General features: G+C 40.6%; 1 long non-coding RNA gene across 2 annotated transcripts in view; it reads right to left on the reverse strand.

Annotated features, from left to right (window-relative positions):
* Window positions 1-22,725, reverse strand: part of LOC116282633 (uncharacterized) — a 199,368-nt gene that overhangs the window by 166,286 nt on the left and 10,357 nt on the right. For both annotated transcript variants that reach the window (XR_012078428.1, XR_012078427.1), the window contains exon 2: window positions 22,108-22,240. This is a non-coding gene — a long non-coding RNA (uncharacterized lncRNA). The remainder of the gene's footprint in view (window positions 1-22,107; window positions 22,241-22,725) is intronic.

Raw genomic sequence — 22,725 nt, forward strand, 5'->3', positions numbered from 1 at the left:
CCATTAGGCTAGTTTTTTCCTTAAATTTTGCCCATTTAAAAATCACAATGACCAAAAAAATAAATTCTCTTTGAAAAAGATACATCAAATGCTGAATATTATAACATGGCCGCGGCCTAATTTTTCTGGATTCTCTGAGACATTATTTAAAACATTCACGTAAAGTTACTGGAGGCAAGTTAAGCTGAGCAAAGAAAAGTTTGAAGAGGTGAAGGGGAGAAAAAGAAGCACAAAGACTGAATGGATGCATTTTACCATTTTCTATAAGGCCAGCTTTAATTTTCGTATTTTAGAAACTGAGGTCATTATGGATCAAAATCTATATTAAGAACAATCATACCATCTATACAAACACACACAATGAAAATGTTTTTTTTTTTCATGAAAAGCTTTTGTTTTCCAGCAAACAATTTTAGAACTCTTTAACTATGTTTTTTTTAAGAGTGCCTGTAGAGACAGTACATATAGGCAAAATTCCATTTTAAAAGTCCATTTAGTCATAATGGAATTGGCTTATAATGACTGTAATGAAATCATCACTAGAAATGATCATTTTTTTCAGTTTGCAGATGAATTAGACTTGATGTCCAGTTCCTAAAGTGAGCTGGCTAGGAAGGGTCCTGAGCTCAGTAGGCAATACAGAGTTCAAACATTCTTTCCCTCCCTAACTTCTGTCGTTTCCCTGGGATGCAATATTGCTGTCAATTTACCATTTGCGCTGGAAGGAGGGGCAGCTTTGGAGACTTCTGCTTGGTCTTCCCCTGGACTCTTCGATAGCTCTGACCCCAATGCAGGAGGTCAGCCAGCTACCAAGTATATCTATTTCAGGTATATATGGGGACCAGGGAAATGACCACTGGAAATGACTGCAGTCCCAGGAGACTCACTGGTGGTCAGACACGGGCCAGGACTCCATCTACTACCTGGCCCCTGTCTGACCACATGCTAAGAGGGAGCTAAGGCAACGCTTCTTTGGGTCTCTGGGTATCAGTGTTCCTTCTCTCTAGTAATTGACCACAGGTTTCTTTAGGCAGGGACGGGGGATCACTACTGTGCTCACTTGCTGTGGTATCATAGGGCCCTCCTTCCTGGGGACTTTTAGTCTCTTCTTTAACCACTAGGTGCCACGTTCCAAACCTGGCTCAGGTTAGAAACATTTTATTGGGATGACTGCCAACAGCAGGATCATCCATCCTTGGTTTCTTTTGACTTTATGGATTGAGTAGTACCCTCCCTGGTTGCCCATCGATTTTGCCCTTAGGGATACTGTATTCTAACAGTGTCCATAATATGCTGAGCATAGACCCCTCGGTCTGCCTGTATGACTTTACCTCTTCCATGATGGTAACTCTGTCTACTTGGGGGTCCTGTCACCCCCATTGTTACCAGAGATGGTGTCTCCTACCGTCAGGCCCAGCCCCCAGGGGACAGTCACCACTGAGCTTCTCAGGGATGCTGGGGCCCCTCTCACCATCATATATCTGTCACTTGGCAAATGATGCTTCTCCCTTGTTCCCACAGAACAAAGGCCTCCAGTGGTTTTCCAGCCTGACATAGCTTACCCACTGCAGCACGCCCATTTCCCCGAGCTTTTAAACTCCTCCTCTCCCTCTCAAGGCCATTCTGGCATGTCTGCCTCACTTAGTGTACTTCCTTGCTCTTTCTAGGGGGCATCTTGGTAGTGTGTTTGTAGCATCTCTTGGGGGCCTTGCCAGGGTGTTAAATCCTATATCCTGGATAAACTTTCCCTGATCCCACTTTACATTCCACCACCCTTCACCAAGCCCTCCAAGAATCCTGACAGGTGCACCTCCACTGGCCCCCACCCATTCACCTGCTCATTGTGGTCTAGTCCCTTTCCTCACTTATCAGGCCCAGTTATGTGCTTGGCTTGGTTATATTGTGACTGAGTTCTAGCTGTTGACCTTATAACAAGTGAGAGGAAGAACTACCCTTAAATAAGAAGAGTGGGCCTCTTGTGCAGGCTCGGTGGGTTCAGGGGAATTTGGGAATTCATGATTCTCATGCACATCAATCCAGATGTCCTGTCCATGTGCCAGGGTCACCCCCTCTCTCCCCCTCCGTTCAGGGCCCTGACCTTGCATAACAGATCTGCCTTGTCTGGGAGCTTAACTTTCTTTTGAGCTCTGCTCCTGTCATGATTAAGTCCTCTGGTCCTCAGCTTTCTCTGCCCTCCTTCCAAAGGATGAGAGCCTCTTTATGCTGCCAAGGAGGTTGTCTCTGGCTTTCATTCTTAGCTTTTAAATGTCAGTCACTCTTGGCTTCTTGTCCTAATTGTTTTTCCCAGAGTGTCAGTTGAGATTAGGTATAGCCAACCAATTCTACCAACCTCACAGTTACCATTTCCCATACATTCTCAAACTCCTACTGCACCACGCCAACTAGTGATTTCTGTTCCGTGGATCACCACATACCATCCTACTTCACCACAGGCAAAGGTGTTCACAATCGCGCTGCCACCTTGTGCTAGAGGTTACCTGGGCACCACTTATCCTAGTAATGGAATTTGAATTGCCAGCCAAGAGCTCCAAAATTCCATCCCAGTATCTGCTTTCCCAGCCATTCCCTGTACTATCCCGGGTTTCCCCAGGAGGCAGACTCTGAGACGGCGATTAGAATTTGAGAGTTTTATCACAGAGCCTCTTGGGACCACTTCCCGCAAAAGAGGAGAGACGAAAGCAGGACTGAGCAGAAAAAGAGAAGTCAAGCGGGGTTGCAGTCTCAACCAAGTCTGCAGCCGACTCCACAGGGATCTCTAAAGCCAGGATGACCCTTTGCGTTGTCCTGCGTTGGAGTGAGAGGCCAGCCTTTGTATCCTAACACTGATCAGGCATCCTGGAAAAGGGTTATAACCCTGGGTGAGGCAGCTCTCTTCAGCCAATGCAATCCCCAGAGAGGGCTGACCGCTGAGGACTCTCTGCTGGAAGCACTCCCAGCATCTGGGAGAGTTAAGTCCTTCATCCCTGAAAAAGGTTCCACCACACCCCATATGCGAGACTGTCTTAGACAGATATTCTTGGCTCAAAGGATCACTCTTTGCAAAGGTGGATATTGACAGTAAACATTTGCAGATAGGAGCTAAATAACACTGTGGTTCTGAATTTTACTTCCCGGGTAATTGCCGTTAACTTTTCAGCTTCATGTCCCAGAACCCTCCATCATCAATGGTACCCTCTATTCATACCAGCATTCTCTAAGCCACAATTCACAGTCAGGACTCTGTGCCTTTGGGGACATTTGGTCCTGAGGCTGAAATTGCCTTTCTTCTTTCTCCACCTGGCTAAGTCCTGGTTACCCTTAAAGACCTAACTCAAACATTGCCTCACTGTGACACTTTCCTCTAGCCTCCTAGACCAGAGCTATCTGCAATCTTCTTTTCTTTTCTACAACTATGTGGTAGTATAGTACTTAGAAGGCCATATTCATAACGCGAAAAGCTCAAGTTGAGAGCCAGACTCCTCATCGATTTGAATCCCAGTTCTGACATGTAATCGCGGTGCAACCTGGGGTAAGTTATTTAACCTCTCCCTGTCTCAGTTTTCTCATCTGTAAAAGAAGGATCTACCTAACAGGGTTATTGTGGAGTTTAACAAGGTATATGCACAAAGCACTTAGAATGGTGCAAGGCACATAATTTATGTTCTATGTCTCTGCTATTACCTCACTGGAGCTATTTTAGACTATGCCTCATTTGTTGGCTCATCAGGGGCCAGGATCATTCATATGCCAACTATTAATTGCCTTTAATAGCCAACTATTAGATGGTGTCTGGCACACAGAAAATAGTAATAAACATTCTTTGACTGAAGTTGATGATTTATCTAAGGCCAAGAAATCTGTACCTAGCACCAAGATGATAATGAACTGCCATTGCTAAAAGCTAACAATATCATACATTGTAGCCTTGAAGACATACATATGCTTTCCTTTGTGATGGCAGTGTTAAACCAGTGTTTCTCCGAGTGTCTCCCATGGAACACCAGATCTGCAAAATAATCCACAAAGATGAGCTCAGGGGTCAAGTAAGCTTGGGAAACAGGACATATACTAATGGATTCACATTCAACTAGTGAAGGCTCTGAGACATTCAATAGAGATGTATAGTGGTTTTAACATATAGCCACAAGTTCTTCGTTATTTCTCCCTTTAAGAATCAACCTAATCAAAGTGGGCAGAATACCTAAGCAGACATCTCTCTGGTGAAGACATACAGATGGACAACAGGCACATGAAAAGATGCTCAAGAGTGCTAATTATCAGAGAAATGCAAATCAAAACTACAATGAGGTATCACCTCACACTGGTCAGAATGACTGTCATTCAAAAGTTCACAAACGATAAATGTTGCAGAAAGTGTGGAGAAAAGGGAACCCTCCTACACTGTTAGTGGGAGTGTAATGTGGTGTGTCACTATGGAAAACAGTGTGGAGAGTCCTTTAAAAACTAAAAACAGACTTACCATATGATCCATCAATCCCAATCCTGGGCATATATCCAGAGAAAATTCTAATTCAAAAAGACACATGCACCCCAGTGTTCACAGCAGCACTATTTACAATAGCCAAGACATGGAAGCAACTTAAATGTCCACCAATAGATAAATGGATAAAGATGGGGTATACATATATGTATGTGTACATACATACATATATACACACACACACACATATACACACATAATGGAATATTACTTAGACACAAAAATGAAACAATGCCATTTGCAGCAACACGGATGGACCTAGAGATTATCATATTTAGTGAAGAAAGTCAGACAAAGACAAATATCATATGATATCACTTATATGTGGAATCTAAATTGAAGACACAAATGAACTTAGTTACAAAACAGAAACAGATTCACAGACATAGAAAACAAACTTATGGTTACCAAAGAGGAAAAGGAGGGAGGGATAAATTAGGAGTTTGAGATTAGCAAATACAAACTACTATAAATAAAACAGATAAACAAGATCCTGTATACTATACAGCACAGGGTACTATATTCAGTACCTTGCAATAACATACAATGAAAATAATATGAAGGGTGTATATATATATATATATAACTGAATCACCATTCTATACACCAGAAACTAACACAACATTATAAATCAACTACAGGTCAATAAAAAATAAAAAACAAATTAAAAAAATAGAGTTTTGTTCCCCTCTGGTTGCAGATAAGCTAAACTTAGTGACCCAATTCTAATGACTAGATTATGGCAGAAGTGATAATGTGTTACTCCCTAGTCTTAAGACAAGGTCATACAAGGTTTTAAGGTCTCTTCTTTTTCTCTCTTGGATCACACATGCTGGGAGAAGCCAGGTGCTGAGTGTCAAAGAAAAGCCCAGGCAGCAAAGAATGAATGCCTCCCTCTAGCAGCCACACGTGCAAGCCTCTTTGGAAGTAGCCGCTCCAGCCCCAGTCAAGCCTTCGGATGACTGCAGCCTTGGACCGCATCTTGACTGCAACCTATGAGATACTCTGAGTTAGAACCACCCAGTGAAGGTGCTAAATTTGGGGGGAGTTCGTTATGTAGCAATAGATAACTGATGCATAATGAAATATGTTTAACTTTATATAATCCAGTGTTTGACCCTGGACCCTATTCCATGTCGTACTCATAAACACTGCAGGTCACGATTTTGTTGGAATGCTAAAAATCACCGTACAATTATATACTATCAAGTTTCCCTGAAGCTTCTTTTAAATCTTTTAGAAATGAACAATTTTTTCTTTTTAAATTGTTCTTTAATTGATACTTTAAAAAAAAGACAACTATCATATTATTTTCTCTAGGTTTTTTTAAAGATCTGATTAAACATCTTTGCTTTGCTAAAATGCCACCTTCTCCTTGCAAGAGTTTATTTTACTGTCATTAGCCATAAATTCATGTGTGGCTTTAAATATGCATTGCAAGTTTTGTTATTGAAGTGCATTTCAACGTGCCTTATTTAAACTATTTTCCATCAGATTCAAATCAAATATTAAATATTTTATCTAAAATAAAGAATCTGAGAATTTCCTAGAAGTGGCTTTTTTTCTCAAAAAAAAAAAATCCTTCCAGCTTAATGTTATTACTGTATCAGCTCTTTAGATGCTCACTTAAAAAAAAATTAATACCTCTAAATAAATAATACAGTCAGTGATAACAGGGTTTGTTTTAATATATTCAAATCTATGCCTCATAAATATTCAAAGGACCCTGAAGTCAATCACTATTATCATTGGGTGGTTTACCAGAGTTTTAAATTGTCCATAATAAGCTTGCTTTCAAGTTCAATGCAGTTAGTGTGGCCACGGATTAATTACAGCCTTTTAGACATTTCAATTTCCTCTGCGTACTTCGCGTGAAAAGAAGACCTTTGAAACTCAACTACTTAGCCACCTCCCTACTTCATAAGGAAGTCTGGGGAGAGCACAGATTTTCATCAGTTAAAGGAAGCCGGCGTTTTCTGCCATCGTATTAAGGCAATGGCTGGATGGAGGGGATGAGTAGGGAGACCGGGCATCTTTCTCTGCGCCTGAACCACGTCTCCTCACTTTGTCCTCGTCATCTTCTTTGCAGGGAGTATCTAGACCACCAGCCGCACCAATTTTCAAATGTAAGAACCAAACACATTCCAAAGCCAAATGTAAAGAATTTTTAGTTTTACTACCTAATCCCTGATCTTCTGTTTTACATTAACTTAATCTCTTCCCAAATAGTTTGAATAATTGAGGAGACCTAAATGACAGTTGAAGGGTACAATTTCTTCGTAGTTGGTTAACTTTATTGAGTTACTTCTCTTCAGGTTCACAATGAAACTAATGATAGTATAATATAGTGCATATTTCTGGTATTTATGGCTGCGGGCTTTAGACTGGTACGAATTCTAGGATAGCACTAAGAATAGATAGCAGTGAGTGAAGCACTGTGGCAGACCTTTCACACAGATCATCTGCCTTTATCCCCGACACAGTCCGAGGAGATGAGAGCGATTGCTACTCTCGTTTGCCAGGAAGGAAACTGGGGCTTAGAAGTAGCTTGTATCAGAGCTTATCATTGAAAATAGATTTGTCTTGACATCAAAATCACAAATAACTATAGAAATTATTATTTTAACCTTGTTACAATAATTTTGTCCCTTAAATTAAAAATATTTGTTTATAAGTTATCTTTTAATTCAACTGTTTTATATATAACCAGACTGCAATATAAAGACAGAAGGTGCAGTTTGCATAAAAGATTGTATCTGCTTTCCTGTTATACCTTCGGGTACATATATATCAGTTTTCCAATCAACTGTGATAACTAGAGAAACAACAAATGCCCCAAAGGGAGCATTTTCTAGTGATTATATCACCGATACATAATAATATCTTTATAAGCTAAGCAGGAAAACATTCTCAGAAGCATATTGTTCAGGTCAGTGATTTTAAAAGAATTCCATAGGCTGAATAGACCCTCTGTCAGAATGAAAGTTGTGGAGCAAATTCCATTATAATTCTCTTTTCTCAGTCACTTGGAACTGCCTCAAAAAGTCTCTTTCCAAGTGAAACTGTCCCTGGTGGCTGCCTCCCAAATGTGATTTTTTTTAAGTTAAAGGAAAATTTGTTTCTCCATCCAAGAAGGAAATAGTTATTCAACCACTTTTTTTTTCAGAGTTTTAAGTATAAATACCTCAAAACTCAACCTTTTAAATACTTAAGATTTTATGTAAAATCAGGTAGCACTCAATTATTCTTTTATGTTACATCACGTGAGAATTCAGAAACAAAATTCACCTAGAATTTCACAAAGTTCAGTGAACAGCTTGCTCTGCCCAGATCTGGAGTAAAGGCAGGACTGGCTTCGTAGAACTACAGTTGGGCTGAACCTGACTGAACATTTGACTGGAGCTTCGCTCACAGTGGTTTATCTCTGTGACCAGTCATGGAGGCGAGATAAAGCGTCACAGCCTGCTCTGTTCAAATGCCACTAAGGCCTGTGACAAAGCCAGCAAAGCTACCCCTTTGGTATCTGCCTCTGTGCCTTTGCTGATTTGCCTCTAAGGAGAGGGGTCTTTTTTAAGGTGAGCTCAGCAGCTGACCAGGAACTCCGATGTCAGGGTCTCCTCTGGCCTTCAAACTGATCAACTAAACATCCCGACCCCGCCTCCCTCACCTGAGAATGCCACACACTAGGCCTCTGCATGCAAATTAATTCCCCGTTCCTCACACAAGTATTGTTTCAAAAACCTTTGTAAAGGTAAGCGTGCACGTGCAGTTATTTCGAAAAGCATTTCACCTGCAAAATCTGTTGGACATTGTCAGCTATCATCCAGAATAAAGAAAAGATCACTTTGTGCCATGTAAAACGTGAGAAGTGTAAACCAGCCAGCAAATTCATAAACAATCAAAACCCAGCAACATCCTGGTCCCCCGAGCCGCATGTCTGTGCCCGCTACCAGAACTCCACGAGACTGTGCTGCCACTGTCGGGCCGCTCTGTAAGCAATCAAAGTGAAATGGGATAGTGAACTGTGTGTTGTTGTAGATAAACTGGTTTGTCTGCAACTTAACAAAAAAAAAAAAGTGGATTAAATAAGCTAGAAATACATCTCCTATGTTTAAAAAGTCTGAAGGCAACTGATCTTGGTTGGAATGGCATTCTCCAGTGGCAAGGACCACCTCCTTCCAGGTGGTGGCCTGGCTGTGTGAAGCTTCCATTCCAAGATCATTTCATCTTCAGAGATGGCTACTAAAGCTTCAGACAGAGTATCTCCATTTCAGTCTGTGGGAAGGAAACATGAAGGAGGGGCAGGCAGTGGCTCCCTTCTCCCACTTACAGCACATGGACTAGAACATATTCACAGGGTCTCACCTGGCTGCAAGGGAAGCTAAGAAAGGGAGCCTTTATTCTGGAAAGCCGTGTGTCCAGCTAAGACTCAGGACTTCTCTTTTGGAGAAGAAGGGAAGAATGGATATTTGAGGTAAAACTCTTATTAATGAATAAAATTAAGTGGTAAAGTTATAGCAATTACAAAAAAAGAGAACCCCTGCCCCCAAATATTAATATACAAATCGAATGAAGTAGGAACATAACAATCGATGATTGTGGGCTATTAACCTTTTATCTGTTACTTTCACAAGGCCTTTTCAAGGTCTTAGAGGTCAAACATCTGGAAAGGTAAGATCTAGCTTAAAGATCTGCACATTCCAAAGCAAAGTGGGTATTTGTCAATTAATGAGAAATTCAGGTTGTGTAGTTAGCCATCTAAAGGTTGAGAAAATTCCACACTAAATCAAACATTGTCCTGGTTGCCACTCTATGGAATGTTTATGCTTAAATATTTATGATCTCTCAGAAAGACCTTATTCCTAAGAAAATATGTGTAATGTCATCCCTGCTATTTAGCACTTGGCTTTAGTGTACATTGCTCAAATACTTTAACAACCTAAAATTCTCACTTTCTCCTACATTTTTCTATTTAATCAAGAGAGAAAATTATTTTGTTCAATTAAACATAAAAAATAAAAAACATACTATTTAAGAATGCAGGCGATTTTCTTAGGAAATACATAATGAGGAATTTGATCATCTTTAGATGGCTGTGGTTAAGAATACAGATTCTAGCATTTAGTAAAAATGTGATGTTGAGCAATATAACTTCTCTGAGTGTCAGGGTTGTTCGTTTGAAATCTGCAAGATACCTATTTCAAAGGATTTTCATGAGGATTAATGAGCTTATGTATGTATCCGTGGCATACACCAAGAAGTCAATAAAATTTAAGAATATATTACAGACCAGACCAGTGTTGTCTGTTTCAATCCAACTTCTTATACTTTTAGGCTTCTGCTCAGCTCTTCCTTTCAAAAATTTCCAAGAAGTTGATTGATTAACAAGTTTCCAAACTAAGCTTGCTTTTTAAATTTTTTAATATTTAGAAACTATTATGCAGATAACTCTACATAAAAGCATACATTAATAATGCTCTAGTGACAAAGTCAACAGGTGGAGGTTAGAGATATGGGATTATATGGAGTGAGATCTGCAATTCACAGAACCACTAAAATATAAAAAGTCAAAATCAACATTCCTTTTTCTTGTAACATTCATTTAACTGTTTAGAAGTACATGTTTATAATTTCTTCTTTGCTGATGAGGATGTCCTCTTCAAAGATACTTTAATAGTGCACTGAAATATATCTATGTCTATATCTATATTTACATTCATGTATTTTAAAGGTTTTCCCACTTGCGTAGAAATTATGTCTTTTAATAACTTATCAGTGGTCCAAGACCTACCAAAAGAGCCTTGTTCAAGGTATAATGAACACATGTCCCAAGACTGCTTTAGCTTCCAGTTCCTAAGCCCAAGTTGTACTGTGTTTGCTATAAAGGAGTAAAATATTACTTTGAAATGAACTGTGGAAGCACTCTGTCTGTTGTTGTGCTAACATAAAATTTTAGAAAATAAATATATCACAGTAAAAAACTGGAAAATGTGAAACATTGCATCATTTGTTTACACTTTATATAAACATCAATATTGCTTTCTCCAAAGAAAATATGGAAGAATATTAATTCTGATAAAAAAATAAGTATTGTTAATGAGCCAAGCACACGAGATGTTTGTCTTACAGTTTTATTGAATAAAAAAAATCCACTAATAGAAGAATATTGTGTTACATTTGGTTCCTATTCTACAATTTTTTACGTAGGCAAAACCTCCTCTGCTTTCCTGGGAACATGTTTCAATTAAGCATGATAGTATATTTCAATTAAGGTTTATATTTCATATGTATTTTCACAGGTGTTAGTGCCTAGATCCACAAATATACTCAAGAGTCACACGGCTGTATAAGAGAGTCCCATTCTGGGTTTCTGATGGTCCATATATGTAACTCCAAATGTCTACATAGCCAGCAGTTAGAATTGACAGGTATTTCTTGTCACGTCAACATAATGCCAAACTACCATATGCTCTTGTCAAATTGTTGCCAGTTTTTCCCAGTCCAAAAATTTAAGCACTGCCTCATCTTAGAAGTCACCTTTACATAAGAATGAGCATTACAGCATCGGTTGTAACCATTTTCCAGCTAATGGCGGCAGGTTGAAATGTCCCTGGACACAAATGCAGAGAGAGGTCAAGTCTGCTCTTGATGGTCCACACTGTGGGCGGGACGGAGAGGCAGGGGTCATCCCAAACGACAGACAGTGGGAAAGCTACTTCAGTGGCACGTATTGTTGTGGTCATCTTTGAATACAGATTCTGAGGATTAAATTACAGGTTAAGGCTCTATTGGAACTAAGTGCCCCAGGAATTGGAAGTAATCACCCGTCTCCAAGCTTCAAGCTGATGCGCTCCCTGAATCATCTTCCTTAAATATGTGCTTTACAAAGGATTTCTCTGTGCACAAAGTCAATAGTTGAGATGTTGAAAAATATATTGGGAAGCAGATGCAGGTTTTCACTTGAAAGTAGAAAATGTGTTCCATTGGGTAAGTGAATAGAAGTGTCAACAAAGCAGAGGAGTCTGTAAAGACAGAGCTGTCCACAGTCATTCATGTGCTGGCTGGCCTGTCCACAGGAAAGTCTCATCTATTAGAGCTACTAGCTTTTTTTCACCCCACTCTAAGGCAAGGGTATAGCACGATCATAATATTAGAAGCATGCAGAAGTTATGGTCTATCAGAGGCACCCTTGTGATGAAATGAAATCTACCATTTGATTTTAGTTTCAGATTAAAAGAATGAAGTTGACAGATTTCTTTTTTTCCAAACTGACCATCTGACCTTTGTGTATTAGAACTGCTAAAGTGATGTAATCATTTCTACTCTTGACTTTCCTCTGGATCGTGTCTCCTGAGAGAGCAAGCCTCAGTTCATAGAGCATGGTTCTTAACCCCAAGATAATCTTTAGTGAAGCCACCCACGTGGTTTTTCTCCTTGCAGTCACTTTTACTTTTTATTTATTTATTTATTTTTGGTAAAACTTTTGGAAGCAACACAGCAGCATTGTTTTCTTTTATGGGGTTTCTGAAATGACTGTAAACATGACATCAGTGTTTAAGGAGAACACCCTTTACAGAACTCCACGGAAATCCTTCTAAACAAAAAGGTTGTGGGCGAAAGAAGTGTGTTTTCTCTCTTGTTCAGTAACAAATCTCAGATTAATCCTGGAGCTCAAAGTTCCTTTCCCACTGGCTTAAATGTTGATTTGGTTTGTAGTCACTTTATAGGTTTTAATCTTTGATATTTCTGCTTTAAGGTAGCAGTGTGTAGTGGATTGAACATCTGCTAAAAAGATACATCTGAGTCCTAACTCCTGGTACCTCTACATGTGACTTGATCTGGAAATAAGGTCACTGCCCATATAATTAAGTCAAGGATCTCACAATGAGATCATCCTGGATTGACGGTAAGCCCTAAATACAATGACTGCTATCTTTCTAAGACAAAGCAGAGGGAGGTTTGTGACAAGATACGCAGAGGGGGAAAACTACAGGAAGACAGAGGCAAAGATTAACATGCTAGGTCTATAAGCCAAGGATTGCCAGCCACCACCAGAAACTAGGAGAGAGGCATGGAACCGATTCTCCCAGAGCCCCTAGAAGAAACCTCTACCAACATCTTGATTTCGGACTTCTGGTCTCCAGAACTGTGAGATAACACATTTCTGTCTTTTTCAGCCACCACTTTGTGATCATGTGTTATGGCAGCCCCAGGAAACTAACACAATGCATGCCTACATGGCTCCCGGTACAGGTCTTTCGTTCTTAATGCTGTCAGAATGTTACAGCCACAGAAGGCAGAACAACTGATGCTTCACCAGCTGCTTTAGTCACAGATATGGCTATCAAGACAACCATTTGTTGGCATCAGTGGATGGAAACACATAGCCAAGAAATAAGCCTGTGGTTTGCTTGCTAATATCGCTGCCAAAAACAAACAGCATGACTTCTCCTATGCCTTCAAAATACAGATTGCCTTGACCAAGCACCCAACACCTAACTACCTACAGTTACAAACCTGATCTAAGACAAACCCATGTTCTCTGTGTACGACTATGTAAGTCAGATGATATCTACCACGTCCTGAAGGCAGCGTATTGCCTCCTAAGCATAATATAGTTTCCCTTTTAATCTTTCTTAACTTGCATGATATGAAATGGCTCACTGACCCTTGAAAAGAAGAGTAAGATTGAAAGGAAGAAAGAAGTGAGGGGGGAGAGAGAAAAGGAAGAAAGTGCAAGGTGATGGAGGAAAAGGAAGAAGATCAGAGGGAGGGCAGAAGGGGGAAGGAAGAGCCCTACTGATACATGGAATGTGGAATACATCTTATTAAGTATTAAAATCATGTTGCTTTAAATATGTTGTTAAACCCATTCTTTGCTATCTTCTTAGTTGACTGCAGAATGAATAGGCACAGTTGGCCGATGCAAGACAGAGGCGTCCCAAAGACAGCATCACTGAGGGAGGCCAGCAGCCCAGTCTCTTAAGAGCAGCAGCAAGTCATCACACGCTTTAAGTCAGACCCAGCCCTGGGTAGCAAGGCAGGTGGGTCTCTTCCATCAGCGCATTAGGCTGAGATTCAGTGCCATCACCGAGCACTTCAACGTGCTGTTGCAATTCATGCAGCCTTATATTTCTCATTGTATAGAAGAAGTGAACCAGTGCCAGCTACAACACTGAAAGCTCCTGGCTAACGAGAAATTGCCTTTGTAGCGGTACTTACACTAACATATTTTTCTTTTATTTTTGGATGAGGTCTTTAGTAAAACAGAAGAACTTCCTCTGCCTTTTTCCTCTTCTCCCTCCAAGCCGCCCTCTTCCCTCTTAATCTCATGAGGGGGGGAGGGGAAACCACAGGACAGGATATCTGGCTTTATGCCACTATGTCCTGCAATTGAACAGTCAGCGGATGAGTAGAATGATGGCATTTAAGAACAAACAAAAGGAAAATATAAATCCTTTAGGCAGCAGACACGTGTAATTTACTCTAGTTTTCTGTTTCAACTTTTGAAAGAATGCAAGATCTTAGACAATAGCGAGTCAGAAATAGGCCAGTTACAGTACTAAATCTCCCTCAATTAGGGTTATAACAAAAGCACTATTTATAAACATATGGTGCAACTTGATAGGATTAAAAGAACGGTGGATATGATTTGCCATCTCCATCCACAATGTCCCAGGAGTGGTGAAAACCCTGTTCCTTGTAGAGAGCCACCCGAAGTATTTCCAGCAAAGTGTTTGGAATCCCTGGGTCCCACAGAATGACGACTTGTGCCTATTAACTTGGCCTTCGGGCTCCATCTCTTCATTCCCCGTCAGCCCTGATACTTACGGTGCACCAATGTTGGTGAAAATCCTAGGTAGCTAACAAAAATTAAACACCTGACATGATGCCATCAGTTATAGCGCCTCTGGTTTGTAACCATTCGCATTCCATTTCAAACAAATCCAGAAGTTGAAAAGCCCCCAAAATCCAATTTGATCCTTCGGGGACCCATAAATAAATAACCTTTGGCATCTGTCAACCATGAAATGCTTAGGTGTGGCCCAGCTGAGCTCTCTGCCCTGAACTTCCACTTGCCCTTCCCGTACAGCCTTCTAGATGGAACAACGCAAGTCACGCGCAGGCATCCTCATGTCCTTCTTCTAACCGTTCCTTGTTTGGCCTGGGCTGCTTTTCTCTCCCTGCTCCATGCGTAGTCTCTTTGCACTATTTTGCAGTTATTTGGATGTTGAGCCTTGCTCCTAATTAATGGTAATCTCTTTAGCAGGAGGGACTTACTTTTGTTCCCTTCTCTCCCTCTGATGAGAACCTAGCACGTTGCTTTGCACAGAGCAGACACTCCGCAGTTATTCTTCGACTGCATGTGTGAGCAAATAAATGACCAGTGGTTAAAAAGTCAGAAGATGAACATTAAATAATTTAAATAATGATTCAAGAAGACGTAAACAGGGGGAAATAAATTTGAATCATAAGTAGTTAGTGCTTCATGAGAAAAATACTTGTCCTCTGAATCATTTTGTATCTTTACCCTGCATTAAAATTTAATCTGGAATGTTCCCACTTAAAATGTCTGTGTACATTATATGTTCCAGGGGAAGTCAAATTCATAATCAAGACTGCAGTGTATTCATAAAATGATATTTTATCGTATCAGTATTAACGTAATTTTTATGCTGTCTCTTGGTAATGAGAGTTGGGAGAAATGTATATTTTAAGGCTGAGACTGCACCACAAAAGAAATTCTAGCCTATAGTCCTGATGCCAAGCCACTAAAAATTCAATTGTCTATACTGTGAAGCCATCCAAACACCTCAGTGGGTTTTTTATCCCCGTGCTACATGACTGCTCATACGAACAAAGTATAAATGTATACAAATTATAAAATGTATAATTTACACATTATAAATAATTGTAGAATAGATAAACAAGATTACACTGTATAGCACAGGGAAATATACACAAAATGTTATGATAAATCACAGACAAAAAAATGTGACAATGAGTGTGTATCTGTCCATGAATGACTGAAAAATTGTGCTGAACACTGGAATTTGACACAACACTGTAAAATGATTATGAATCAATAAAAAAATGTAAAAAAAAATAAATACTTCATGGGAGGATTTATGTGAAAAGGAAAATATGGAAAAAAGGGTAAAGTCATATAGAATCCTTGGTAAATGACTGAATTCAAAGGTGGAACAATCTACCTTTCTGTCAGACGTCTATTCAGGGAGCACGAGAGCCCTTGCATGTTCTCCCAGACGGTGCAGTAAAACATGATGTTAACTTTTGATTCTTATCTGTTTACCAACAACAAGGGCTTTGGAGCGTCACGACCCTCAGTGCCAAGAAGGAAGAAAGATAACTCAGCTTAAGGACAAGAAAAAAAAGAGATCTAGTTTAAAGGGCATTGAAAGCTTTCTCCTCACCTTCCAGAGTTTCTCTCCCTGATTCTAAACTCTGCACCCCCTGACCACTTCCAGTTTTGAGAAGAGAGAGTAGGTGAGGAAGACAAAATGATGGGGGAGAGAACAGGAAAATGGGAAGAAAGCTGGTTGAGGAAGTAATGGGGGTGCCCAGGAGTGGTTAGAATCATACAGAAATGGGGGCTGGAATAAAAGCTGCTGTGAGCACCACAGACAAACAAGATAAACTGAAGATTTCTGTATCACATATGATGGACCAGGCCTACTACCCCTGCAACCGCAATCTAGAGGGTGCCATGTCCAGCCTTTTACATACGTTAAATCATGTAACCTCAGGACAAACCTACAGAGCGAAAAGCACAGAGAGCCTGACCCAAACTATCTCAAGCAAAACAGGAAATGTGTTGGGTCATACCTTCAGGCAAGGCTTTATCCACAGCTCAGAAAATATGTCCATCTCTCCATCTCTTTGCTCTCCTGCCACTATACTGACCCCAGGCCCTAGCAGCCTGCCCCTTCCTAATCCCCAAAACGTTGCCTACAGCTGTGAGTCTAGGTACATATTTCTTGTTCAATCCACAGTAGGGGAAACACAGTTCCAACAAAGTCCCACAATCTGTTACCCCAATTTGCCAGAATCGGTCTTGTGATTATCCCATGAACCAAACTCAGTTCCGAGGAATGTGCTGGTTGTTTTAAGCCAAGTGTAGATTATCCCTGAAGCTGGTTGGGCCCAATTCCACCCAAGCTAGATTGATGAGAAATTCAAGGAACCATCCAAACGGGGGTGAGAAGGGGATCTTCATAATGACAGACTCCAAAGATGGTGGAAATGGACACAGAATGAATGAATAGCTGTAATAAAATGCAAATTCTCAGAATCTAAAATATTTTTATGATTCCATTTTTGTTAAAAGTATACACATATTTTAACCGAGATCTATGCATGCATGTGCTTGTTATCTATCAGTACCAAATTACAAGCCAGAGAAACAATCCTACGCTAATTTAGGCAGAAAGAGAGAATTTTTTAAAAGGGTTCTGACTGGTTCAGGGTTTCCAGGAAGTTGGCTGTCTTAGGTCAGACTGCTGAGAAGCGAACCCTGGAAGATTTGTGATTTATTAATGATGCCAGGAGACACCCGTGACGGACTGGGGGGAGTAGAACAGGGGAGGGGAGAAAGCTCAGCAAAGGGGCAGTCTCAAGCAAAGGTCCCGAGGGTAGTTGCTGTCGGATCCCACAGAGAAACACTGCAGCAGAAGTTACACTTCAGCACTGTCCCAACCCGGGCCTGGGGGCCAGGCTTTTCAACGCTGCACCTCTAAGTCACTGGATGAGGGCTGTTCCAGGAAGGCAAATTCCCAGGACTTCTGGCTTGCCAGGCATTCTGGCAAAAGCTAGTTCCAGGAGCCACAGGACAGCTCTTGAGAAAAAAATGTAGGTGCTGGTTTTTGGAAGTGAAAGTACCTCAAGATGCCAGGGAGAAGCCCACAGCACAGTCAGAAGGGATCCAGTGAGATCAGCGCGAAGCACAGACACAGCGCACTCCTTGGGGAAAACCAGCTTTGAGCTACGCAGCCAGTAACAGTGCTCCAGTCCGCACCGTGCAGCTGCCCTGGGAAATCCTGGAGGCTGCTGGCGCTCTACCCGCACCATTTGCCCACTGCTACTCGCAATTGCTAACTGCAGCCCCGGCCCACGTCGGCGTCACTAGCGTGGATTCCTTGTGGTTCTTGCTCTTTGAGTTCCTACCTCTAACTTCTAGAGGGATAAGTGATGGAGGCTAGAATGCGTGTTTACATCTCTGCTACAAGAGAGGCCAGAAAAGGGACTATCTGGCATGTTTAGCTTCTATACTGAGAGTTTCAATGTGCCCCACTAAGTATTAAATGGTGATTCCCAAAGCACAGGGAAAGGATGCTGATCTTGTGTGGCCAGAAAGAGTAAGAGGTATTCCCTACGCATAGACTCACAAATGCATAAAACATTTAGAATTAACACGAAACTGTTAACAGGCATTACCTCTGGGGAGTGGAATTAGAACCCGAGTTTAGAGTGTGGGTGGGGGGAGATTCTTCTCATTTTATATCTTTCTATTTTTTAATGGGCTTGTGTTTTGTTTTGTTTTTTTATTTTAAAGAACTGGTTTGCTCCTTAAAAGATCTGTCCCTTTATTAAGAACTTCTTTTAGGAGGCCAGAGTATTTTAATTAAATTATGTTCTTTCTCCTTTCAGATTTGGTGGCGACCAGTCATTTTTCATTCATTTATCAAAGATTTATTGAATCTTATGCAAGGTCCAAGGGATATAAAGGTAAAAGGCACAGACTCTGCTCTCAATGAGGGAAATGAGTGGTTGTGACAAGGAGTGGGAATGAGATGCATTTGAATGTTCAGGGTTTCATTTTGTTATATTTTCTTAAATATCAGCCAGACTTAAGCTTCAGATAATAAGTGCCTTAACTATGCAGCTTTAACTAGCTTTACTTTTTTTTTTTTCCTATGAAATGGAACTGGGGATTGTTAGTTGTGTATCTTCCTGATGGTTTCCAAGCCAAATGATGCTGGTGTATTTGAAAGGAGTTGCTGTAGAAGTATTTGATGCTCCTGAACTTCACCTTTTAAAGATTTCATTAGAATTAGGTAACATCACCTTATGTTTTGTGTTAGATTGCAAAAGACTTTTTGCTATCCAGATGTATTCCTTTAGCTGATGGTAATATAAGCATTGTCAAAGCTCATATTTCTAAGCCTGGGATTTCACATGGAACCACAGGTAATAGGATGTGTAAAATTTAGCATCTGAATTATTCTGTCTTCCTGACAACTTGTTATGAAACACTTATGATATGATCAGGCCAAGTGGTAGCTTGAAGGAAGATGCTTGGTTCTACCACTCACCCTCAGCATCCCAAAGCCACCTTGGGCAGGCAGCTCGCCATGTGAACACAGCAGCAGGTCCAGCCCCTTCCTGTAACCAGCCTACCTTACCTCAGTCTCCTTCTAGAACCTCTGGGGCCATTACTGCTTTCGGAAGTCATCCTGGTTGACAATGGTCCAATTGGTTGACATAAAACAATACACTACTCTTATAGGTAGCTAAAACTCTTTGATTTGGAATTAATCTGTTATGAAAACCATGTATGAAATCCACCTTTACATTCTGTAATATTACATGTCAACTCAGTTCACTAAAGCAATAGTTTCTAATTTGTACTCTGTGGAACCCTAGGGTTCCATGAAGGTGCCTTGGGGCAGTGAAGGCCAGAGGCTGAGAAGGAGGCCGAGAGGTTAGAGCTTCAAAGCTCTGTTTCTCTGCCCAAGATCAATGCATTTTCTCTCTTGCTTTTCTATATATATTGGGCTTCCATGTAAAGGTTTACTTGGAATAAGGTTTTTACTAATTTAAAAAAAAAGTGACAAGATGTGCACTCTCTTCAACTGAGAAATATAACTTAAATTAAAAACTATCCTACAGAAAAAAGTCATACACATGCTCAGAGGTGTACATACCTCTGATATATAGAATGTCTTTATCACTGTTTTGTACTAGCAGGAAATTATCCCCAATTCAATATAGAAAAATTGGGAACATTTTTCAATAAGGGAACAGATAATCAAGCTATGGTATAACCATACTGTGAGAATACTATACAGCTGATAAAAATGCATGAAAAGATCTTTAGGACATGTTAAGCTTTTTTTAAAGCAAGTTTCAGCACAATGTGCGTAGTATGGTCCAATTCATGTAAAAATAAGGCTGTATCCTTGTCTATGTATTTATGCAAATGCTTAGAACAAAGGACCAGAGGGTTTTAGTACATTGTTTCCAGTAATTAGCTCTGGGAGGAGAGGAGCATGTGCAGAGCTGATAGGCTGGTAAAGAAGGACTTTCACACTTCCATTGTTTTACTTCAGATATTTCTGAATTGTTTGAATGTTCTAGAATTAGATTTCAGTTGGGTATAGCTTGTGCACATTATTAAAGGAAATATTTCTTACAGAGTTTGAAACTGACTGGGTAAGATCATCATGGTGCTAATGAAACCATGAATATCTGCCTTTTTCCTACATAGGGAAGTTAGTGCCACGTACAGAAAATCTCCATTTGTCTGGCAAAGATCACATCTACTAACCCCAGACCAGCTTTTGCAACCACACGTGCTGTTTGTCAGTTGGATCAGGAGAGACAGTGTGACTGGTTTTTTGCCCCCAGCTCACAGCATGTGTCTTATTCACAGGTTTGTGGTTTTGTCCTTTGTTCTTTGTTTCAAACCATACCGGACAATTCACCCATTCACAGTACACAACTCACTGGTTTTTAGTATCTTCACGAAATGACACCATCCCCACAATCAATTTTAGGATCTTTTTATCACTTCCAAAATACATTCCTCACCCATTAGTAGTCATTTCTCATCCCTACCTCCATCCTCTGCAAACCACAAACTTATTTTCTGTCTCTATAGATTTACCTATTCGGCAAGTTTCATATAAATGGAATTATACAATATGTGACTTTTGGGGTCTGGCTTCTTCCAGTTCACATAATGTTTTCAAGGGTCATCCATGCTGTAGTATGTGTCAGTATGTCATTTCTTTTTATTGCTGAGTAATATTCCTATATATGAATATACCACATGTTGTTTATCCATTCATCAGTTAATGGACGCCTGTGCTGTTTCCACTCTTTGGTGATTGTGAATAATGCTGCTCTCCACATTCACGCATATGTTTTTACACGAACCTATGTTTTCATCTCTCTTGGTAACGTATCTAGGCATGGAATTGCTGGGTCATATGGTAATTCTAATCCTAACATTTTGAGGAACTGCCAGACTGTTTCCAAAAGAGGTTGTACCTATTTACATTCCCACCAGCAATGCACAAGTGTCCATATCCTTGCCAAAAGAAGTTTTATCTGTCTTTTTGATCATAGTCTTCCTAGCAAGGGAGAAGGGGTTCCCTTCTGCTCTCGAGTATTTGAGAATGACCACATGTATTAATTAGGTTTCTGCTACAATAGCACTGCACAATAAAAACCACCTCAAACTTCAGTAGCTTCAACCACAAGCATCTATTTGTCCCTCATGGGTTTGCACTCTTCTGATCTACTTCATGAGCCTTTATCCTAGGACCAAGGAGCGCTCTTCTCATAAAGGAGCTTAGAATCTCAAGCAGCACACAGAAATACTATATGGCTTAAAACCGGCACAGGTCACTTCTGCTCTCAAATCATGGTCCAAAAAATTCGTATCACCAAACCCTACTTCAGTGCATCTAGTAAGTAAACTTGGCTTGCACTAGCAAAAGGTATGAGTGTATCATTTTATTAAGTATAAAAGTAAGAAGTTATGAACAATAATCCAGTCTACTTTACCACTTAATTCCCTATCTCCAGTTCTGTCCTCTCTTGTTTTCTAGCATGGCTTAGCCATTATGTGTTAGATGTTGCTGTCACTCAAAATTTAGTACGTGTCAAATCTCCAAAACCCTCCTCGTTCCCCAAATAACTCCTTCTCCCAACCTCTCCATCCAGGCAAAAACACCTAAATTTGGAATTACTGGAAGCTTCAAATAATTAAGAATTAGAGTGCCCTTCTCCCATCAAGCTTTCTTCTCTTTTATATCAAACGCTGCTAGCTTCTACCCAATATTTCATTTCCTCTTCTTTCTTTAAAAAAAAACGAAAACCCATGTATTTATTCAGAGTAGCAATGTGATTTTTTTCCCCAGTGTCCCTCATTTTGTAGTTGCAGTTGACCCTGTGGTGAAATCTGCTGTGGACTTCTGGAAAACTTTGGTTTCTTTGTGATTTTCTTCTATTGACCTTGTATAGGACACGGACGTGAGACTAGAGGTGGAGCAGCCAATTTTAACCATGAGGTGACCTTGTGAAATCTATTGAAAGCCACATGCTAACAACCAGGGTGCAGAACGGACGAAGGAACATGGAACACTTATAACACCACAGAGCTCTGCCCTACCTGGCCTGCTCACTTCTGGAAATTTTGTCCTGTCACTCTCTTGCTGATCTGGCATCAGTGTCTCTACATCAACTACCAAATAACTTAGAAACTTTTTAATGTTGGTAATTAGGATTTCCAAAATCTCCTCTAAACCTCTGATCTTTCATCTCATGGTTATTCTTTGTTCTCTCAGCTAATCACTCACCCAAGATCAATTTTTCGTCCTTCTCAGCCATCCACGTGTGTGTCCCACTTGCCTGGAGGCTGATGCTGGTGGCTTAAGTCATCCAGGTTTTCCCGTGCTTGTTGGCTCCTTCTTGAGTTGGCCACAGGATGCACTGGCATGAGAAAGCAGAGCAAGAGGAGAAAAAAGTCACAGTTTTTCTTTCTGTCTACTTCCACTTTGGTGCCTGTCCCCTGGCAGTGGTTGCCCCCCTCCCTGACTTCAGCTCTTACCAGATAGCCCCTCCAGCAGGGTTCCAACTCTCAGCAGTGTCCTTAATGCTACTTCCTTTGCCTAACTCGTCAGTCCTAGGGCAGCAATGGCTCCCCAATATTGCTGGTGTCTGGGTGCCTCAACATGCCTTGTTTGTTCTTATAACTCTGCCCAATCTCTATGTATAGTCCTGGCAGGCAAGTGTGTTCCCACGAGTCACCTGTAATGAACTGTTTCCAGCTGGCATCTAATTACTGCAGTAAAACCTCTCTTGGTATATGAATTTCAGATCTGCGTTTCAGCAACGTATCTCTTTATCTTCCCTTTACTTGAATTCCCTTCCCTCCCCGCTCTGTCTAGCTGTCCTCCAAGGCCCTCTCAAACACC

This window comes from Vicugna pacos, chromosome 12, assembly GCF_048564905.1.
Source record: "Vicugna pacos chromosome 12, VicPac4, whole genome shotgun sequence".
Lineage (NCBI taxonomy): Eukaryota > Metazoa > Chordata > Mammalia > Artiodactyla > Camelidae > Vicugna > Vicugna pacos.